The sequence below is a fragment of the Bos indicus genome, chromosome 27 (assembly GCF_029378745.1).
Source record: "Bos indicus isolate NIAB-ARS_2022 breed Sahiwal x Tharparkar chromosome 27, NIAB-ARS_B.indTharparkar_mat_pri_1.0, whole genome shotgun sequence".
In the NCBI taxonomy this organism is placed as follows: Eukaryota; Metazoa; Chordata; class Mammalia; order Artiodactyla; family Bovidae; genus Bos; species Bos indicus.
The window spans coordinates 22,531,031-22,552,838 of NC_091786.1; the positions used below are offsets into that span (position 1 = coordinate 22,531,031).

A 21,808-nucleotide genomic window follows, 5' to 3' on the forward strand; every position below is an offset into this window, starting at 1 on the left:
TAAATAGTATTATATATAAAGATCTTAATGACAACATAAAGCAAATGCAAGAAAATGTTTTCTTATAGTCTCAACAGTTTTGCTTCCTATTGAATTACTGTTTGCTTTCATATTAGTCATTTTTATATAATTTAAAGTACTTTATTGATGTATTTTATTTACCTTTATTCATCATATTTCTATTTCCTCTTTGCAAAGTGCTGTAATTGTTGTAAAGCTTGTCTTCACAACTTACTCCAGTACAACCTCATCCTAACATAACTAACTACATCTACTATGATCCTGTTTTCAAATATGTTCACATTCTAAGGGGGTTAATATTTCAACTGATGAATTGAGGGGAAGGGGACAAATACAACTCATAATAGCTGGGAACAAATATTAAATCTAAGTCCATAGTTATCTAAAGCTAGGGGCAAGAGGAGAATATTTTATGAGGAACTTTGTGAATTTTAGGGGATGTGTGGAAGAGAAAGAGAAAGTAAAGAAGTAATACTCCTGAATTAAGTTAATCATTGACATTTTAGAGACTTACATTTAGCCTTTTAGAATATAAGCCAATATTTTTCAAAAACCTACTATAGCAATAGTGTGCTACTACCCCTTTTTTTGTTGTAAATGGACTTTAGCCTTAGATAAAATTTTGCTGGTAACTTCATTTCTTGAGGACCTCAGGATCTTTTTCTAAGTAGTTCAGAATGTTGTGAATTCTTATTTGACCTTTCAAGGTGATGATAATTCTGCAGCTTTTAATGTCATCTTCAAATATAATGAACCAACTAGGGTTTCATCTATATCATTAATGTGGAGGCTATATATTATGATCCCCACAATTGAAACTCAGGGGACTATTTGCCTTCCAGTAATGGTCAGTTATTGATAGTTGAAGTATATTCTGGGAATAAGCCCCAGCTAGACTTGTGCCCCATTGGAGAAGGAAATGGCAACCCACTCCAGTGTTCTTGCCTGGAGAATCCCAGGGAAGGGGGAGACTGGTGGGCTGCCGTCTCTGGGGTCACACAGAGTCGGACACGACTGAAGTGACGCAGCAGCAGCAGCAGACTTGTGCCCACATGTAGTCGGCCTATATCATGCTCAGATGATGAAAAAAAAAAAAAAAAAACTATGCGGTAAAAACAAGAAGAGCATCATACTACACGTATTCTTCAGGCATGATCATGAGTTTCAGAAAAGCAGAGGTTGTCTGCTTTCTTTCTGAGAAGCCTGTCCTCTGCACCAAGTGCCCATGCATCAAGGAGAAGCTGCTCCAGTTAATGTCACTGGATGATCCATGAAGAGAAAACAGTGATCAATTATAAAGCCCTCAAAATATGCAATTTAATCAAGACATATTGTAGTATGTTAAAAACACACTTCAATTCTACTGAAAGAACGATAACTTACCTTTAAATTATGGAGCACTTAACAAAGTGAACAGATTTAAATAGAAATGCATAAAAACTGCAACAACAATATTAGTTTAATGTCAGATAAGGTGACAAAAGGTCCAATTTTCATGTTTCTTAAATGATAGTATAAGGCAAATTGTTTACACATTTAAAAAATTGACTGATAGGTAGAAGACACATGTATGCTAAATGAAAACACCTAAGGAAGAAGTTTATGTATAAATGAAGGATGCATTCCCTTTATGGACTCTCATTTTTTGAAGAATTAATGTTAGGAACTTGATTGCTGCTTCCTTACAATTATTTTTCTTTTATCATAGACCTGCATAGGAAACAGTACTGGCTTTATTTTTCTGTGTTTTCTGTAAACATTATTATTAACTCCTCTATTATTAATATTATTTGCAGTCTACTGCTCTTATTTTCTATACTGCCGAATAATTTGCTGCTAATTTGGCACAACAGATACTAGAACCCTAAAAAAGTCACTTTTTTGGCTTTAAAAACATTTGTCATTAGGAAATTTCTAAGGCTTCAACAGAGGTGAGCGTTCAGTTAACTTTTACTTACTTCCCTAGTGAAATCTGATAATGTGAGCTATTTAAGAAAATATATTTTTATATATTTATATAAAATATATTTTATATTGTGCACCTTCATTGGCCTTTTCAGAAATTAAATATGCATATGTAAAGTTGTTCACAAGTTTGAGGACTCAGAGAGGTGCACAGTAACCTTCCATGTAGTAAATATTTATTGAATATATACTGGGGGAAAAAAAAGAAAACGGTATACTTTATGTGCTAGAAACTGTACTAGGAACTTCTCTGAAAATTGGTTAGGGTGCATGCCAAATTACAACAGCAAAAGAACCCCAAATGCAGTGGCCAAATATAACATTTATTTTTTACTCATAGTAAAGTACAGATGTGGGTGTTATATGCTGTCCACAGTGGGAAAATGGTTCTGTTCCTAAGACCATTCGGAACTCAGGTTCTTGTCTTCTTGTACTGCCATTCTTTAAATCATTGACATATTCAGCGTGAAATCTGTCTGTGAACAAGATGACCACATCCCAATCCCAGCAGAGAAAGAGCAAAGGGCAAGTCCACCTCTTCATGGAAATGGGCTGAAAATTGTAAACATCATTTTCATTCATAACCTCATTGCCACATGAAGGTGTGAAGGAGCTGGAAAAAAGTGTAATCTCTAGCTGAGATTCTATAAAAAGGAAAGACGAGCATATATTTTGGGTAAAATTTTGAAATCTCTGTCTAAAGACACACATGGTAATTTTTTTTCCTTCTATGGTCCTCATGAGGTGTAATCATTGTTCCTATTGTCTTGAGAGAGACAGAGATCAAAGGTATCTGTCATCTTGGCTTGTTACACGCTCAACAGTGGGATGGCCGCCTACTTCTTGGGATGTTTTACCTCATGCAAAGTAAAGATGTTCCTTTTAATTACAACAATATTCAAATACTCATTCTGTACTTTCTCTTTATTAATTGTGGTTGGTGCAGACTAATGTGGTCTGAATGTTGCTTCCCAACAACTTAATTCACTTCTCAAGCTTGATTTGACTTTCTTTTTTCTTTACATCGGTGTTATATTCTTTGTGGTGAGTTCGTTGGTTATTTTGCCTTCTTGTGTCTGCGTTTTTTTAATTAAAATAACACTTTATGATAAGACATTGCTAAGTTCAAAGCAACTAAATTGAGTTCTAATAAGGAAGGCCCACAGAGGTGGTTTGTGTTTTGGTGTGACCCCAGAGAGAACTTTGTCCTCCGAGGTATCAGAAAATCAGGGCCTTTGCAGTGAGGGAATAATCTTTCCTCCCTGCTACTGGGGAGATCAAGTAGATGCATGGGATTTGCCTGAACACAGGAGAAGGTTGAAGCATTATCTGCTTTTATTTTAGTAATCCACTTAGATAGCCAATGTAAACAATAAAATATTTTATTAATTAACTCTGTTCAGATTTTTAAAAAATAATTGAAGTCAGTAATAGGATAAGTAAGTGTAAGTGATTCCAGTGTATCACTGGCCCCATTGGTCTTCTGGTATCTTTTTTTTTTTTTTTTTTCTTCTGGTATCTTGATGTACATCTTTTACACTCTTTTCACATAACAATGTGTCTTCCTTAGGGTCACCCGAGGAACTTGCCAACTTTGGACTGTCCCTTTAATTATTTCCCCATCACTTTCCCTCTGGCTTTTAGTCTGTTATTTTTTTTTTTTTTAAGACAGAACCATAAACAGAAACACATGTTCATGCAATGCCTGTTTATTGTTTCTAACTCTGTAAAATTTGTGTGGTCTCTATATTAGGATAGCACTTTATGTAGACAATCAGATTTTGTGATGGAAAGAATAAAGCACGTGGGCTTTTCTAAGTTCTCTGCTAGATTATAGGGCAAAGAAATACTAATACATAAGAACACAGGCCAGTCCTCAAGAAACTGATGGGAGAGTGTCATGGTGTGAAGTCCAATGGTCAGTTGTCAGTAGGCATCAGCTGCGTTTGATGGTGATCTCTGCCTTTCCTTGGTACATTTTCTGTTTTTCTTGTCAGGACCACACATGCAGTGCTTTTTTTTTTCCTCCCAAATTCACCTTTTAATCCATTTCAGTCACTTTTGCTAGTTTGTCTTCTTACAAATCTCTTCTCTTTAATGGGTTGAGAGTCCCCAGGTTTCACTTCTCTTTCTATACAAACTCCTTCAATGACCTCATCTACTCTTAGATCTCTAAACACCATGTGTGTGATGATTTGGTAGCTCAGAATTCATATCTAGAGACCATATTGTACTGTTGAACTCCAGATTCTTATATCCACATGGACATCTAAGAGACTAATGGGATTTGTATTATTTTCCACAAAATATGTTCTGACCCAATCTTCTCCATTTCCGTTTATCCCTACTCCATTATTTGATATTTCCGGGCCAAATGTTGAAATTATCCTTGACTCGTCTCTTTTCCTCATCATCCCCATTCAATTGGTTAAGACATCCTTTGGGTATATCTTAAAAATATGGTGTATCACAATCTGTCCACTTCTCATGACTTCTATGGTTATTATCCTGGGTGAACCTGCATCATCTTTTGTCTGAATTACTTCCTAAGCTTCTTAATGTAATGAGTCTTCCTGTCAGATCATGCTCCTCCTCCCCTTTCCAAGTTCTGCAATAGTTCCACTTTTTACTGAGTAAAAGATATTTTTAATGACTAGAAATCACTTCACGAGCTGCTTGCCCCATCCCTGCCCTTGTTACCCTTCCTCGTTGTTGTATTTTAGTCACTGAGTTGTGTCCGGCTACGTGCGGCCACATGCACTGTAGACTGTCAGGCTCTTCTGTCTACAGGATTACCCAGCAGTGGGCTGCCATTTCCTTCTCCAGAGGACCTTTCTGACCCAGGGGTGGAACTGACATCTCCCGCGTTGACAGGCAGACTCTTCACTGCTCAGCCACCAGTGTTAGCCTTCGGTCTCCTCCTAATATCATCTATCCTTGCTTCCACCATAGCCACTTTGCCCTTCTTGTTTTCCTTTGAATATGCCAGGAGAATTCATAATTTAGGGCCTCTGCACTGGCCCTTCTCCCTGCTGGAAGTATCTTCCTTCAGATATATGAATGGGCTCCTCTCAGTAAAGAGGTTACTCTGACGAACCTATTTAAAAATGCAGGGACCTATTCAACCTGTCTTTCAAATTGATGCCCTATTCCTGCTCCATTTCTTCCCTCTGAAGAATTTACATAATGCATCATACAATTTACTTTTTATTATACTTTTTATCTGTCTTTCATAATAAAAATGTAGGCTTTGCAAGGATAGATATTTAATCTGCTTTACTATAAAATTATTTGAAGTACCCAGAACAGTGCCTACCACGTAGTAGCTACTCCGTAAATATTTGTTGGGTATATGAAATGATATGAAGTTAAAATCATTCCCATTGTACTGAAAAACCAGTGAAGTCTCAAAGAGGTCTTCTGTTTTTTTATTTGTTAAAGAGAAGCTATATTTTTTATTGGAGTATAATTGCTCTACAATGTTGTCTTCATTTCTGCTATGTACATAGTGAATCAGATAGAAGTAAACATCTATCCCCTCCCACTTGAACCTCCTCCCCATCCCACCTCCCCCCATGCCACCCCTCTAGGTCATCAAAGCACACAGGCTGAGCTCCCTGTACTCTACAGCTGCTTCCCATGAGCTGGTTCACACGTGGTGGTGCACATATGTTAGTGATACTCTCCCAATTCGTCCCCATCCTTCTCCGCCTGCCCTTGTGTGTCCACAAGTCTCTTCTTTATGTCTCTATTCCTGTCCTGCAAATAAGTTCATCTGTAGCATTTTTCTAGATTCTGTATAAATATATTAATATATGATATTTTTTCCTCTTTCTGAGTTACCTCACTCTGCATGACATACTCAAGGTCATTCAATCACTACAAATGAACCAGTTTCCTTTCTTTTTATGCATGAGTAATATTCCACTGTATATATGTACCACAACTTCTTTATCCATTCATCTGTTGATGGACATTTAGGTTGCTTCCATGTCCTGACATCATTCAAAAGGATGCAGGTAACCTCAAAGGGAAGTTCAGTTCAGTCACTCAGTCATGTCTGACTCTTTGAGACCCCATGTACTGCAGCACGCCAGGCCTCCCTGTCCATCACCAACTCCCGGAGTTCACTCAAACTCATGTCCATCGAGTCAGTGATGCCATCCAGCCATCTCATCCTCTGTTGTTCCCGTCTCCCGATTCAATCTTTCCCCGCATCAGGGTATTTTCAAATGAGTCAGCACTTCACATCAGGTGGCCAAAGTATTGGAGTTTCAGCTTCAACCTCAGTCCTTCCAATGAACACTCAGGACTGATCTTCTTTAGGATGGACTGGTTGGATCTCCTTGCAGTCCAAGGGACTCTCAAGAGTCTTCTCCAACACCACAGTTCAAAAGCATCAATTCTTTGGCGCTCAGCTTTCTTCATAGTTCAACTCTCACATCCATATATGACTACTGGAAAAACCATAGCTTTGACTAGATGGACCTTTGTTGGCAAAGTAATGTCTCTGCTTTTGAATATGCTATCTAGGTTGGTCATAACTTTCCTTCCAAGGAGTAAGCATCTTTTAATTGCATGGCTACAGTCACCATCTGCAGTGATTTTGGAGCCCAGAAAAATAAAGTCAGCCACTGTTTCCACTGTTTCCCCATCTATTTCCCATGAAGTGATGGGACCAGATGCCATGATCTTAGTTTTCTGAATGTTGAGCTTTAAGCCAACTTTTTCACTCTCCACTTTCACTTTCATCAAGAGGCTTTGTAGTTCCTCTTCACTTTGTGCCATAAGGGTGGTGTCATCTGCATATCTGAGGTTATTGATATTTCTCTTGGCAATCTTGATTCCAGCTTATGCTTCATCCATCCCCGCATTTCTCATGATGTACTCTGCATATAAGTTAAACAAGCAGGGTGACAATATACAGCCTTGATGTACTCCTTTTCCAATTTGGAACCAGTCTGTTGTTCCATGTCCAGTTCTAACTGTTGCTTCCTGACCTGCATACAGATTTCTCAAGAGGCAGATCAGGTGGTCTGGTATTCCCATCTCTTTCAGAATTTTCCACAGTTTATTGTGGTCCACACAGCCAAAGGCTTTGGCATAGTCAATAAAGCAGAAATAGATGTTTTTCTGGAACTCTCTTGCTTTTTCGATGATCCAGCAGATGTTGGCAATTTGATCCCTGGTTCCTCTGCCTTTTCTAAATCCAGCTTGAACAGCTGGGAGTTCACGATTCATGTACTGTTGAAGCCTGGCTTGGAGAATTTTGAGCATTACTTTACTAGCGTGTGAGGTGAGTGCAATTGTGCAGTAGTTTGAGCATTCTTTGGCATTGCCTTTCTTTGGGATTGGAATGAAAACTGACCTTTTCCAGTCCTGTGGCCACTGCTGAGTTTTCTAAATTTGCTGGCATATTGAGTGCAGCACTTTCACAGCATCAGCTTTCAGGATTTGAAATAGCTTAACTGGAATTCCATCATCTCTACTAGCTTTGTTCGTAGTGATGCTTTCTAAGGCCCACTTGACTTCACATTCCAGGATGTCTGGCTCTAGGTGAGTGATCACACCATCGTGATTATCTGGGTCATGAAGATATTTTTGGTGTAGTTCTTCTGTGTATTCTTACCACCTATTCTTAATATCTTCTGCTTCTGTTATGGAAGTTATATATATTTTACTTACTATCTAAGGTTTTCTGATGGCAAATTTTTATATTTTGAAAGTCTCCACACAGGAAAATGAATTACACAAACTTCCTGTCTCACGTTTTCCAACATGAACTCCTTTTTCCAATCGGGAAGAGGCTTACACTATTTTGTTTCTGCTTACGTTCTTCTATCTCTGTATCTTCTTTCTTGCCTTTATGACCCTTTGCTTTTCAGCCTAGCTAAATACTACTTTTTCTTGAAGGCTCAGTGAAAGCCATTTCTCTAACTGGAAGTCTTCCCTGAATAATCTACTTCATATTTATTCTTCTGCTCTCTAAAACTTCAACTACATAATAGTTAGGATTGACTGTAAAGCTTAAAAAAGAAGCATCCCTGGCATTTTGCCAAAATACATTTCTGGAAACTACATCATAAAGCTCATCATTTGAAAACTTAACATTCTAAAGATAGAATTCTCCGATCAGGATATGGCTTATATAAGTCAGAGCTATGACTGAGAGACATAATAAAAGTCTAGATAAAAGAGACATGAGAATTTAGAACAGTAAAATGATGCTCTAAATATTATTTGATGGTGAAAAATGTGTCATATTGATTTCCCCAAGATCTCTAATGTTCTTTAGAATTACAAATAACAACTTTATTGAATTATAAATCTGGTAAAAACAAATGTGACCAATTTGAACACAACATTTAAAGATATAATTAATACGTTTTACTTTGTATTCAGAAAGGCTTTGGGGAATTAAAAAATGTCTATCAAAGGAAGTTAAAATTGATACCTTCTTTTCTTCCCTATTTTCTACCAACCTAAATTACTCTGTAATTTTTAGAACTGTGCTCCAGTTTTGAATCCTTTCTTTCCATAAATATGTGCATTGCTCCTTTCTTCTTGCTAAAAAGCGTGAGAGTACATGAGAGTCTATTAAAGGCATGTGAAAAGTGGTAGAAAAAGAGAAAGATTGCTGGTTAAAGTAGAAGAGATATTAAAGGAAAAAAAAAAAACTAAATGTATTGTTCTGTGCCTCTCATTAAATTTGTAAGTTCTTGAGGATGGAGCTGAAGCCATTTCTTTGATTTAATTTATATTATCTCTGCCTACTTCTCAGTGTTCCATGCTTCATATAGTGTGGGGCATGTGGTAATTCTGCTTGTTACTTATTGAATGATTATATAATAACTTTTCATTGTCGGTATAAAAATAAACCATTTTGATGCTCATTACTTACCAGTAGGAGAAATAATATTTAAAATAATACATTACATTGCAACTTCCCATTGTCACATAGTTTAAGTAAAATTTAAATATCTGCTCAATATTAATACCCAAATCCTAAGGGCTAAGTATAGGGATGCTATTGTTGCAGAACAGCTCCAGCTAAAACCCATGTCAGCAAAGTTAGGTGGAACTCTGAGTGGAAGGAGGCTAGAGGCCTGTGTGTGGTGGGAGTGGAGATGAAGATATCTGCAATGGAATCATAGGAACAAAGGTTACCCAGCTGAGAGAATTAACACATGGGTAGTATTCTTGCCTGGAGAATCCCAGGGACAGAGGAGCCTAGTGGGCTGCCATCTGTGGGGTTCAATAGAGTCAGACACGACTGAAGTGACATAGCAGCAGCATGGAATAATACAGTGAAGTGAAGTAAAAGTTGGTCAGTCCTGTCCGACTCTTTGTGACCCCATGCACTGTAACCTACCAGGTTCCTCTGTCCATGGGATTTCACAGGCAAGACCACTGGAGTAGGTTGCCATTTCCTTCTCCAGGGGATCTTCCTAACTCAGGGATCAAACCCAGGTCTCCTGCATTGCAGGCAGATTCTTTACCATGTGAGCCACCAAGGAAGCCCATGGAATAATAAAGACAATGAGTAAAACCATGATCACCCAAACTCTCACCTAATAACTATGGAAAAGGCTTATGTGGTCAAAGGGAGCAGAACAACTTCCTTTTTTGTCAATTATGTAGAATAACAGAGTCTGCTGGGGTTTTATTTGATAGAGAGAAAAGAGAGGGCTCAGTTTTTCACCATCTCAAGACCCAACAATATTCCAAGAGCCCAGTCTTCACCCTGAAAGGAAAAGATTAAAATATTTTAATAAGTGTCTGTGAAGGACAATGTGTAAATAAAGAGAATTATAGAGTTGGATGAATGTGAGAATTAATAAAATACCCCTTTCTTATTAAAATCTATCCTACCATGGTCTTTGTAAAATCTTTAAAACTTTTGCATTTTAAACCTGCAGACAATACCATTTGAGTTTTACTCTTGTTGGACTTTAACAGCAGTGTCATTGATCAGTTCTCACCAGAGTTTCTAAATTAAGATATGGTTATATTTAGAGTAAATTGAAGTTATCCTGCAAAACAATCAGTTGCTTTAAGTAGTAGTCGATTACCTGTTACTTAGGTTATTAAGAGGCTGGACCCCATTTTGAAAGAGAATATTTTACACATTCTCATAAATTTAAGTTTTGCCTTAGATGATTTCTGTGTCTTGGATAGGGCTTCGCTGTTGGTTCAATGATAAAGAACCCCCCTGCCTGTGAAGGAGATATGGGTTTGGTCTCTGGGTCAGGTTGATGCCTTGGAGAAGGAAATGACAACCCACTCCAGTATTCTTGCCTGGGAAATCCCATGGACAGAGGAAGCTGACAGGCTGCAATCCATGGAATTGCAAAAGATCCCAACATGATTTAGCAACTAAACAATAACATCTTGTATAACACTAAGTTTATATGATTTTTCAGACTAAAAATAAATATTAGTTCACTATCCAAACCTACTTGGTAATTTATAATAATAGACTGATGAAGCATGCATATGGTAAGATTAGTTTTTAGAGAACTAGAGCAGAGATAATGTTGTCCTGTGATTTTTTTTTTTTAATCTCTATGGTTATTGTGATCAATTTGCTTTCATTTAAGTGTTTTTGACACTGCAGATCAAATCAGATCAGATCAGTTGCTCAGTCGTGTCTGACTCTTTGTGACCCCATGAATCGCAGCACGCCAGGCCTCCCTGTCCATCACCAACTCCCGGAGTTCACTCAGACTCACGTCCATCGAGTCAGTGTTGCCATCCAGCCATCTCATCCTCTATCGTCCCCTTCTCCTCTTGCCCCCAATCCCTCCCAGTATCAGAGTCTTTTCCAATGAGTCAACTCTTCGCATGAGGTGGCCAAAGTACTGGAGTTTCAGCTTTAGCATCATTCCTTCCAAAGAAATCCCAGGGCTGATCTCCTTCAGAATGGACTGGTTGGATCTCCTTGCAGTCCAAGGGACTCTCAAGAGTCTTCTCCAACACCACACTTCAAAAGCATCAATTCTTCGGCGCTCAGCCTTCTTCACAGTCCAACTCTCACATCCATACATGACCACAGGAAAAACCATAGCCTTGACTAGATGAACCTTTGTTGGCAAAGTAATGTCTCTGCTTTTGAATATGCTATCTAGGTTGGTCATAACTTTCCTTCCAAGGAGTAAGCGTCTTTTAATTTCATGGCTGCAGTCACCATCTGCAGTGATTTTGGAGCCCAGAAAAATAAAGTCTTGACATTGTTTCCACTGTTTCTCCGTCTATTTCCCATGAAGTGATGGGACCGGATGCCATAATCTTAGTTTTCTGAATGTTGAGCTTTAAGCCAACTTTTTCACTCTCCACTTTCACTTTCATCAAGAGGCTTTGTAGTTCCTCTTCACTTTCTGCCATAAGGGTGGTGTCATCTGCATATCTGAAGTTATTGATATCTCTCCCGGCAGTCTTGATTCCAGCTTGTGTTTCTTCCAGTCCAGCGTTTCTCATGATGTACTCTGCATATAAGTTAAACAAGCAGGGTGACAATATACAGCCTTGACGAACTCCTTTTCCTATTTGGAACCAGTCTGTTGTTCCATGTTCAGTTCTAACTGTTGCTTCCTGACCTGCATACAGATTTCTCAAGAGGCAGATCAGGTGGTCTGGTATTCCCATCTCTTTCAGAATTTTCCACAGTTTATTGTCATTCACACAGTCAAAGGCTTTGGCATAGTCAGTAAAGCAGAAATAGATGTTTTTCTGGAACTCTCTTGCTTTTTCCATAATCCAGCAGATGTTGGCAATTTGATCTCTGGTTCCTCTGCCTTTTCTAAAACAGCTTGAACATCAGGAAGCTCACGGTTCACATATTGCTGAAGCCTGGCTTGGAGAATTTTGAGCATTACTTTACTAGCGTGTGAGGTGAGTGCAATTGTGCGGTAGTTTGAGCATTCTTTGGCATTGCCTTTCTTTGGGATTGGAATGAAAACTGACCTTTTCCGGTCCTGTGGCCACTGCTGAGTTTTCCAAATTTGCTGGCATATTGAGTGCAGCACTTTCACAGCATCAGCTTTCAGGAGTTGGAATAGCTCAACTGGAATTCCATCACCTCCACTAGCTTTGTTCGTAGTGATGCTTTCTAAGGCCCACTTGACTTCACATTCCAGGATGTCTGGCTCTAGGTGAGTGATCACACCATCTTGATTATCTGGGTAGTGAAGATCTTTTTTGTACAGTTCTTCTGTGTATTCTTGCCTCTCTTCTTAATATCTTCTGCTTCTGTTAGGTCTATACCATTTCTGTCCTTTATCAAGACCATCTTTGCATGAAATGTTCCTTTGGTATCTCTGATTTTCTTGAAGAGATCCTGCACTGCACTGCAGTCCTGATCAGTTAGAGTCATGTAATCGTTTTAACGGGTTGTTTCTAGAAATTATTTCAAACAAAATGAAATGAAGTAGGACAGATAAGATAGAATAGAATAAGATAGAATGTGGGGGAGTTGAGTGGAACAGAGAGAAATGTAATGGAGCAAACACTTGCAGAAGCAGTGGTTTTAACTGCATATGTACATGTGTAATACATGTTCACACGTCCCGATGTAAAACGCATTGCTTAGTGCAAGTAGTGAAAAAATATTTGAAACTTTCACCTCGGTTGGAATAATTGTTGTTTTATTTAAGAACAAGTTCCCCAAATCTGATGTATTAAATTTTCTGTTTGGAAAAGATCCAGGTAGCAGAGTTTTTACATTTCTCTTCAAAAGTGATGTTGAAATCATGTTAGAATCCATTATTTATTAAAGAAAAAAGATTTTCATTGTATTCTTCTTACTATTTTCTTCATTCTATCCTTAGGAAAAAGTGCCCAAATATGTGTATCGGCACAATTCTTGTCCTCTATTGTCATAATGATATATATTTCAAATGACTGTTTATATTATGTTAACTGTAATTTTTGCTAAATTTAATTGCTTTATTAAAATTTTATGATAAGCATTCCTTATGCATATGAAATGATAAAACGTTTGATTCAGTCTTATAACATTGTAATGATGAACAACAGTAGATACAATTAATATGGTTTATATTTCTTCATATATCTTACTTTTCATTTTCTATTCCTTTATTAGATGTTATAGATTTCAAATGTGTCCCAACTCCATATTTTTTCAACTCTCTTGTAAAATACTTAATAGCCTCTTCTTCTTTTATACCTATATGCTGTCTTTCTACAGTAAAGTATTTCTTTTCTTCAAGCATTTTCTAACTACAAACCCCTCAAAAGTGAAATAGAATAAAAAATATTTGAAGTAAGTTTGGAAGCTGAATTTTGTTGAGTCAAGCTGCCATTCAAACACATACACACACACACACAAGATATATCAAATATCCCTTATTAATACATATTGAAAGACAAAAGCTGCAGATGTCTTTTTGAATAAATTGACCAGTTCAGTTCAGTCACTCAGTCCGACTCTTTGTGACCCCACGAACTGCAGCACTCTAGGCTAACACCAACTCTGGGAGTTGGTAATGGACAGGGAGGCCTGGCGTGCTGCAATTCATGGGGTCGCAAAGAGTTGGACATGACTAAGTGACTGAACTGAACTGAATACATGCTATAAAACTTCCCTGATGGCTCAGACGGTAAAGCGTCTGCCTACAATGCAGGAGGCCTGGGTTCGATCCCTGGGTTGGGAAGATTCCTTGGAGAAGGAAATGGCAACCCACTCCAGTATCCTTGCCTGGAAAGTCCCATGGACAGAGGAGCCTGGTAGGCTACAGTCCATGAGGTCGCAAAGAGTCGGACATGACTGAGCAACTTTACGTTCATACATGTTATAAATTTTAGTTTACATTCTTTGCATGTTTTTCCTTGTGTGTTCATTGAAGAGGGGTGAGAATTATAAATTCTGTGAGAAAGTGAATACAGAGAATATATTATTTTCAATATTCCAATTATACAGAAAAGTATGTGCTTTTCTATTTTCTATTTTTCATCTTTTGCTACCTAAATATGCATTAGTTTTTCAAGGTTGTTTGAGGACATTTAATATTTTAAATTCATTAGGTAGCTATAACTTATATGCTACTTCTCCTTTCACTTGGATATCTGCTGTATAATTGAGGCATTTTCTTGAATTCTTCTGTGTCTGTGTTCTCTTGTTTTCTCCTGAAGAATAACAGGAATCTCCATCTATAGATTCATTCATCACCTATTTGTTCTTTATTTTAACACATGCTTGCTGTATTCCAAGTCTGTGCAAAATCTTTTACAGGGCTTTTGGGAGAGAGGCAAGGAATTGTGGAAGAATTGGGGGATGACCAAAGGTAATACATTTATTATGCCCTAAAAATACTTGAAATATAATTAAAACATTTAATAATTAGCATTGAGAGAGAACTTTATTGAAATAAAGCATAGATATTGAAATTCTTTTTAAAGACTCCATGTATTTCACTGGGTAGTCCACCTTACATTGCATTTTTGACATTTACTCTTCTCAGTTAGTTTACCGGACATTGACCACGAAACGTTGGATCTGCTTCAAGGACTTCTTTGTGTAATAGCATGATAGAGTCTGAGTTTGCTAAAGCATATTAAGAAACTTCACTAAAGAGAGAAATTCCACCATAGAAACGCTTGTCTCTAAGCTGATTACAGGTCTCCGAGTGCATCTCGCCGTTTCACACTTTTATATGCCTTTGCTTCACTCTGGATGGTCCTTTTGTCCTTTTGAACTTCTTCAAGACTCACTTTACAGGTGACCTCATTTGTGAAGTCTTCATTCAAGCAAAAGGGCAAGTTCTCGCGCGCCCCTCTTTGTTCTTTCTACTTGCCTCTGCTGTGAAACATTTTTGTTTCTGATTATTTGCCTCTCTGTCTTTTCTCATATACAATGAGGTCCTTAAAAGCGGGAATTTGGCCACCATCACCCAGCCTGGCAGAGTGTCAGACATGTGTCCAGTGTTCCAAAAATCTTTGTTCACTAGATGGACAGTCTTTTTCTAGATTGTCCATATCTCTGCCTGATTGCATCACTGACCATCCTCATGAGCCATTTCTCCACCCAAAATAAACAGGTTACTTTTACCAATTTCTCAACATTACATTTAATCTAGATGCAATGTTAGGAAGTTGTACTTGACATAATTTGCTATACTTTAATTGAAAGATCAAGCCTATTACTAGTAACAGAACTCACTGTATGTTTTCAAATGAGGTTCAGTGAAGGACCTGTACTCACTGAAGGCAGTAGGTGAACTGACATAGTTTAAACTATCAATGATTTTAGCTTGAAGATATCAAGCTGTTAATATCATCAACAAATCAGTTGTTTGGTGGCAAAAGAGCATTGCTTGATTCTGTCTTTTGCTTTCCACTTCTTTTGATAGCATCAATCGATACCATGGGAATAATGTGAATTGGTTGCCATTTTGATTTAGATTTTTCTCCCTATCTATGGATGGCCAAGTTCACCAGACCCTCATATCTTACCCATGCCCCTTATAAAGCATAAGCCCCCAAATCTTGGTAAATTGCAAAATGTTTCAAGCAGACTTTATCTTCAATACCTGATACCTAGTCTTTTTCACAGCCAATTGCACAGTAAAAGATTGTACTCTCATCTTCCTAATCTCTCTGTACTCACCCTTTCTGTAGGATGCTGACTCTTTATATGTATTTGCTAGCTGGTTTAATATTAGGTCTTTTATTCCTTTATGTTAAGGGTAGTGGATACTTTTGTTTTTCCCTAAGCCAAGTTTCATAATTAGAATTAGGTTTTAAATGTGTGATTTAAAAGTTTATTAAAGCTGTTGCTTTCTTACGTGTTTAATTACTGTGACCCATTCAAACTTTATCTTTGCCTTGGAAGGTAATTATTTGAAGTGTGGTGTGCATATTATTTATAAAAACTAATGGAGTATACTGTTGCTAACTCTGCATGCACCGTGATTTATGAGGATATGTTTTTAATGATTGGGGTTAGTAAGAAACTACTCACGAGCTCCTGTTACGCAAGTGACAAGCCAAATACTGTTTACAGAAGCAAATTCAATACATTTCAGTTTAAGCTACCTAAACTTCATGGTCCCAAAACAGCAGGCTTTATAAACCTTATCCAAAGAGACTCTAACATGCTATTTCAACATTTCTTCTGTCAATGATCCATTTAAATATGGTTCCAATCCAAACTTATAAGCTTATTACTTTTATGCAATTCAGTAAAATAGAAATGACATATTGTTATAAACAAATCTCTAGAGCAGGGGTCCCTGACGTCCGAGCCATGGACCAGCACCTCCTGTGCGATCAGTGGTGGCATTAGATTAGAAATAAAGTGCACAATAACTGTCATATACTGAATCATCCCCAGTCCGTCCCTACTTACTGGTCTGTGGAAAATTGTCTTGCTTGAAACTAGTCCTGGTGCCAAAAAGGTTGGGGACCACTGCTCTAGAGGCAACTAAATATACATTAAATTCTATATTTACATTGTAGTTAAAGTATATTAAAAACTCCCCTGCTACCTCTCAATAAGTAATCTCTCTGCTGAGAGCATCCACTCAGAGGGCACCGTGGCAGCAGAGTCACTCTGGGTACCAGGAAGGAGAGTGTGTAGACACTTTCTGCTTGACCTGTGAACCTACATCCTATGAACAGATTCCTCTCCCCAGATCAAAAAGCCTTTTAAAAAAGAAAATCTTCCACCTGTCATCACAGAATTGCTGTCATAAAAATACAACAACAACAACAAATGCTGAGCTTTGCCAATTATATGGCCATTGGAAAAAATTTCTAGATTCTGCCTAATCCAAACTTGATGGCTATAAATCACAAATTTCCGTAATCTACCACAGGAAATTGAGAGACTTGCTCTTACATGTGAAAACACAAATTTTCATGACTATTAGTCTCAGAAATCCTAATTTGGAGAAAAAGCTTAACGCTATTTTTTCTTTTTGTTTTAATGACTTATTCATTTTCTCCCTTGAAGAAATGATGATTTGATGTAGAGCAGAATGAATTACCAACTGTTGTATTAAAAAATCCCAATGACTTTGATGTATACATGCTAACACATCATATTTACATATATCTTACTTAATGTATATACAATTGCTATTTATTACATTGGCTCATGAGTGACATAATTGTGCATCATCTATTGTGTTGAGTTGCCATATTTTATTAAACCATTCACTGAACATTGATTAGGACTTCTTCCAATCTTTTGGTAACACAAGTCATATTAGAGCATTAGTTACATTTGAAATGCTTCTTGTGAATGATATTGCACTAATGAGTTTCACTGCCATTTTTTGGATAGGAGGTTCTACTGAGAAAAAAAAAAGTGTTCTCATTAACATTTGAAGGAGTTTTATGCTGAAGATATTTTTCAGCAAAGAACAAAATAAATCAACCTGAATCAATGCATGATTATTCATTAATTCCTGAAATTTCATTAATTTATGACATTACAATTTGTATAAATTTTGACATAGAGACCAATGAAAATTCAAAAAATTCAATAAAAACTAATAAAACATTTCTGGAATATTTTATATTTCCAAAAATAATTTTTAAAATGTACTATTTAAAAAAAAGATTTCCAGATTTTCCCAGTCCATCTTATGCTTGCAAATAAACAGAGATGCATACACATTCCTTTAACCTATTCCCCTGAGGAGGTGAAAATTCCTTCTCAAAATTAAAAATGATGGGTTTCTTAATGGTAAAGAATCAGCATGTAGATATTTCATAGTAAGTATCACTTTTGAGCCAGAGTCTTAAAAATGAAACATTATTAAAGAAGCCAAATAAACATTTTAGGTGATTTTAATCCCTGGATCACTGTCAAGCTGATGATCATTATTTGACTATTTTGAAACAGAAGATCCCTTCCCTGAATTTGCCTATATTTTTAATTATTAAATATACATTTAAGTCTTGTATTGTTGAGAATATCTAACAAATCAGTAAATTTAATTTTAAAAGAAAAATAATTTGACTTTTAAGTGTATATTGAAAGAACTACTGGCTTTCACTCCATTAACGTTATCTGAATATTTGATTATGATTATCTTACGTTCTCTTATTGAGCTTGAAGGTTCAGTTTCTGAAGACGTTATCTATATGTTCATGTGTATATACTTGTGAGCGCTTAACTCTCCTGTGAATTCCTACACATTTGAATCTTTACTCCCTTGTAGTAGTGTTTTTATTATGAGATCTCATAACAGATATATCTGATCTTCTTTCTTTATTGAAGCATGTTTTCTGCCTTATATCATGGTCATCTCTTTGCATCCTCTACTTCCACTTAAAAGACTCGCCTCTACCCTGCAGTGAGAAACTTGTCTTATTCCTTTTGGATATCCAATGAGATCTAAGTCAGTGCTTATAACTAGTAGATCTTCAAAATAAATCAATTAAATAAAAAATTGTAGCAATTGAAATCCTCACTAAGAGCAGACTTATAGACACCAATACATCCTCATTTCAATATTTTATTATTTAACTTGAGTTTATTTGCTGACTCATTAAAAAAAAATCAGGGTAGTAAAAGCTGTCATACTCATTCCTTTTCATATAAAGGAAGAAGAAGGAGAAATTTCTGCCTTCTTAGTTCCTCCTGATTAGTTCTTTTCTTGTACTACTTAGAGGTGAAAAATATATATTAATCAATGGTTTTTGAGAAAGCAGACATTACTTACCCCCCAAAAAAACAAATTTAGCCCAGGCTTCATTTCTGGGTACCAGATTTGAAACTGATGTATTAAGAAAGCTGGTTTCTAAAGTGCTGAATAACATGGCACCTATTTTATTTCTAAACCTTATATAGCCTTTGAATGGATAAAATTTACCTCAGTATATTCAATTAAACTTTACTTTTTTGTGTGTAGTACTTCAGATTATGCCAGAACACCTAATTAAGAATTTTCAAAGAAAATTATCATATTATTTACCTAACCTCTTCCTTCCAGTGATCTCAAAGTGACTTATAGACATCTGGTGGTAGATATTACCTCTTGGAAGCTTCTGTTCATGTAATTTGGTACTGTTCCAAAGTAATTTTCAACCTAGAAATGAATTCATTGTATTATAATCCCAGCACTGACATTGTATAATATTAAAATAAGGGAATACATAAGTAAATAAATAAAATAAGTATCACTACAGGCAAAAATCCTGTTTACTCTTAAATATTAATGATCTCATTTCCATATCATTATAATCTCAAATAGAATCTATATTTAACTACAAGAAGTCATTGTGCTCTTCAAATTATCTTTCCTAAAAGTAAAACAATACATAATTAATGGAAAGGTTTAAAAATAGTTCATAATAGAAACACCATCTGATCACTTTATTATACAAAAAAAAATGAAACAGAATCAGTAAAAAACCCTGCATCATTCATAAAGAAGCTTAAATATGAAATTGTTCGTTCTAATGTTTTTCCTCCTATTTAATTACTTGAGTTTATTTTCATTTAAGTTGTCCAAAGAATTCTGTTAGTAACATGGAGTACTAATGATCTTGGGGGAGGTTGGATCTTCATTTTGTCCTATTTTTTTAAAGTCCAAAACTTTAAAATGGTGTGTTTGCATTTAGGATGCCTTCTAAAAGAAGCCTCAGATAAAGCTCTAATTTCAACTCTAAGTTGAAATCAATTTCTAAAAAACTGTATTTGTGGGTTATTGTCATTACAGCTTGAGGGGAATTTTGACACTTCATTTTTAAAAAAGCAGTTCTTTAGAGGTTTTTTTTTTTTTTTTTTTTTGTATTGTAATTATCTTTCTCTTGTGCTCACAGTAATCAAGAGATAAAAGAGGAGGACAGGCTTTTCTTTCTGACAACAATCGATCACGCTGCAGTCTTGGTCCTCATTCTTGGGATCATATCCTATCCTATCATCTATTGGAAACTTTCGGAAAGCTTTTGTCTCTTACAGCATGAACATATATGCAAGTAGCCCAATCATATTTTTTACTGCAACTCTAAAGACGTTTTGGAATAATATTCTGAAATCTTTGTGCTAATATTGTGGAAATATACTCTACATGAGGCACACTTGTGTAGTTTCTGTATGTGCTTCTATCTGTCAGTGTTAACAGAAAGATTGAGATAAGCCTAAAAAGCCTATTCTTTTGGACACTTTCCATTTTCCATTTCTCTTTCTTCACTGAGTAGGCCTCACAAGTGGAGATCAATAATCCTTTCTAGCTATTTGATAATTGTCACTTTATTTCTGTGCATTTTTCTGGGACTCACAGTTTGGATAGTTAATTGAAACTGTTGTCAATTTGGGCAGCATTCAAAAGTGCATGTGTCTCATAACTGCTGCCAAATTTTCTTACATAAATGTTATGAAGAATCAATGTACCACAGTGTGAAGAAGATGATGTCTGTTTGCAAATGGATTATTTTAAATCAGGACATAAACTATTATTGAATTATCAAATTGAATGAATTCATAGTATAGCAGGTGAAGTTTATCATAGACTTTGAAAGAAAATGAGATTTCATAAAAGTTACAGTTAAGCAATAATTATCATGTTGCAGAGGTGAAAAATATCAATGCTGGAAATTTGCAGTTTGAAGGACAATTAACACTTTGGCAAATAAAAGACACCAAATGTGTGCTGATGATCATTGGAAAAGAAATGAGACAAATTTTATTCAATTTAGTTCTTATTATATGCTTGTTACTTTATATTTAGATGTATATTTATTATTTTGGTCAATATCCAAAAAAGGTCCGTTAGGTTGAGGTTATTATGCCCAATTTACAGACAAGAAACTGAAGAGTAGACAGCCAGGACATAGAGGTTTAGACCAATAATTTTCCCATTTCAGTAAGCTCCCTGAATACACAATGAATATGAAAACAGTATCAGGTACCATTAGAAACAATGATACTGGCATTAGACACTGAATTATATTCTAGTTTCTCTACTTCTTTGGTAATTTGCCTGATAAATAGTCTCAACTGTAAAAAATACAAATAAGCCAACAGCCTATCACTATCAGTAATGATAGTCACATCACCATCAACAACATTAACCACAAAAATTCCATATTAGATAATTCTTTTTTATTCATTCTTCCCACAAATATGTATCTAGCACTTATATGTGAGGCATTTTGCTAGGTACTGCATCTTTCTTAATGAATAAAATATTCTACACCCTTCCAATCAGAAGTGTAGTGGAGTAAGGAAAATATTAAGCAAAACAACACATTTTAATTGCAGTTGCTGGAAGAACTCTGACCCATTTAACAGACTTCTATGAGAAAGAATGGGGGTTACTTAGTTGATATGGTCATAAAACACAGCAAAGATAAGTTGATACCTGATGACCTACAAGGATAAGCAGGAACCAGAATGCTGAGAGGTCAGGGCCAGAACATAATAGCTAGTGAATAATACAAACTAAATCCTCCAGGACAAAAGCTTTTTGTGGTGTAGAGGAACTGCAAGACTTCTTTGCAACTAGAACTTGTAGAGAAATGAGGGTGGTATTGGTTAAGAATTTGTAAACCAAATAAGGGATCAATAAGAAGAGCACTGGTAGATATGAGGCAATAACTTGAAATAATCAAATATAAATGTTGAAAGCAAGTTAAATTGGTAGATAAAAAATGGATTGGAGTTGATGAGGCCACATGTACAAATGGCGACTAAGAAACGGGGTATTTTAGTGCTTTCAGTTCAGTCACTCAGTCCTGTGCGACTCTTTGCAACCAATGGACCACAGTACGCCAGGCCTCTCTGTCCATCAGAAATTCCCAGAGTTTACTCAAACTCCTGTCCATAGAGTCAGTGATACCATCCAACCAT

General features: G+C 36.3%; 1 pseudogene; it reads right to left on the reverse strand.

Moving 5' to 3' along the window:
• Positions 1 to 2,316: 2,316 nt before the first annotated feature.
• Positions 2,317 to 21,808, reverse strand: part of LOC139180158 (craniofacial development protein 2 pseudogene) — a 193,215-nt pseudogene continuing 173,723 nt past the window's right edge.